Source organism: Pygoscelis adeliae, unplaced genomic scaffold (genome assembly GCF_000699105.1).
Source record: "Pygoscelis adeliae isolate BGI_AS28 unplaced genomic scaffold, ASM69910v1 Scaffold178, whole genome shotgun sequence".
NCBI lineage: Eukaryota > Metazoa > Chordata > Aves > Sphenisciformes > Spheniscidae > Pygoscelis > Pygoscelis adeliae.
Genome location: NW_008825323.1, coordinates 3,259,948 through 3,261,984, shown reverse-complemented (window position 1 = coordinate 3,261,984; position 2,037 = coordinate 3,259,948).

Sequence of the window (2,037 nt, the reverse complement as noted above, 5' to 3'; positions counted from 1 at the left end):
CAGAGCAGAGGGGCAGAATCCCCTCCCTCGACCTGCTGGCCACGCTGCTTTGGATGCAGCCCAGGACAGGGTTGGCCTTCTGGGCTGCGAGCGCACATTGCTGGCTCACGTCCAGCTTTTCATCCCCCAGTACCCCCAAGTCCTTCTCGGCAGGGCTGCTCTCCATCCCTTCATCCCCCAGCCTGTATTGATAGCGGGGGTTGCCCCGACCCAGGGGCAGGACCTTGCACTTGGCCTTGTTAAACCTCATGAGGTTCACACGGGCCCACTTCTCCAGCTTGTCCAGGTCCCTCTGGATGGCATCCCGTCCCTCTGGCATGTCGACCGCACCACTCAGCTTGGTGTCATCTGCAAACTTGCTGAGGGTGCACTCTTAGTCCCACTGTCTATGTCATTGATTAAGACATTAAACAGTACTGTTGATTTTTGCAGTTTGGCCTCCTCCTCTACAGGGTAATGTGGAGGCTGCACCTTGTCCAGAAACTCTACAGAACAAACAGTGGCATTTTAAAAAGAAGTTAATTTTTGAAGTAGTTGGCAGTTACACTTGATGCTGAAGCTGCCAAATGCCAGAAAGTTTAAAGCCAGGGTCTCTGTTTACCTTTTGATTTAAGTTGCGATAAAGCAAACGGAGAGGTGCAGAAAGGATCCGGAGTCATGCCGTGAGTTTGCACCCGCCTCTCACTGGTGGGAAATTGGTCTCACGTACTATTGGGGGTACAGGGAATTGTGTGCTTGACGTGTGCTCTCCCGGAGCAGCAGATGCTCTGCACGGCTGACAGTAGCTGGGATGAGCCGGTCAGGGTTGTAGCAGAGGTGGCATGAGCTGCACTGTTACCTTTCTCTGAAGAGCCTTATAGAGCATCTGCCCTGCTGCCCTGTCTCAAACAGGTGCATTACTTCGCTGGTTTTTGTGAGCGCTGATTTAAATGACCAATTTACAAAAGGAAAATGGCAACGGTGGAAGGGAAGGAGGAATTCTCGGCCTTAAATGTGAGTTTCTTGTGTTTTCTCCATCTCAGCCTGAATGTTAAACGCTCTTTCTGCTTTCAGTACATAGTTGAGAAAATGTGACATACACCACTGCAGCTATTTGAGAAGTTCTGAGCTTTTAGAAACATCAGTTCCTATACTGATACTGCAATTCATTTGCATACACCCCTATAGGGTGTGCATCCAGCGCTGATGCTGAACAGTAGCTGTTGCCCTTACATCACACATCCATGCAACAAGGAAAGGCCATGCATCTCAAATTCTCTCATTGAGTAAGATTCAATGATGAGAAACACATGCAAATTCTGATGTTATTTCCAAATAATGTGTTTTAAAAGTAATTTCTCAGTCCCTACATTCAATGGTGAAATGCAGTTGACAGCTTGTCTCTTAATTTCAGCCCTGTTCAGCCCGCTACCAGAGACAGATGTTTAGCCATGGAATGAAGAACTACAGGTATCAACCATGAGTAGACTCTGCTATTACATGAGGAAATAAATTTTCAGTCTTAACCCAGAATCAGTCTACTTAAGCCAGAGGACACAGATAAACTTAAAAGGTGGACAAGTAGTATTGTAAGGCCTGTGGCACGGTCCCACACAACATCCTTGTTGCTAAATTGGAGAGATACGGGTTTGATGGATGGACTGTGTGATAGATAAGGAATTGGCTGGATGGCCACATCCAAAGAGATGCAGTCACTGGCTCAATGTCTAAATGGAGATCAGTAACAAGTGGTGTCCTTCAGGGGTCCGTCCTGGGACCAGTACTATTTAATATCTTCATCAATGACATAGTGGGATTGAGTGTACTCTCAGCAAATTTGCAGATGACACCAGGCTGAGTGGTGCAGTTGATTTGCTAGAGGGACGGGATGCCATCCAGAGGGACCTTGACAGGTTTGAGAAGTGGGCCTATGTGAAACTCATGAAGTTCAACAAGGCCAAGTGCAAGGTCCTGCCCCTGGGTCGGGGCAACCCCTGCTATCAATACAGGCTGGGGGATGAAGGGATGGAGAGCAGCCCTGCCGAGAAGGACTTGGGG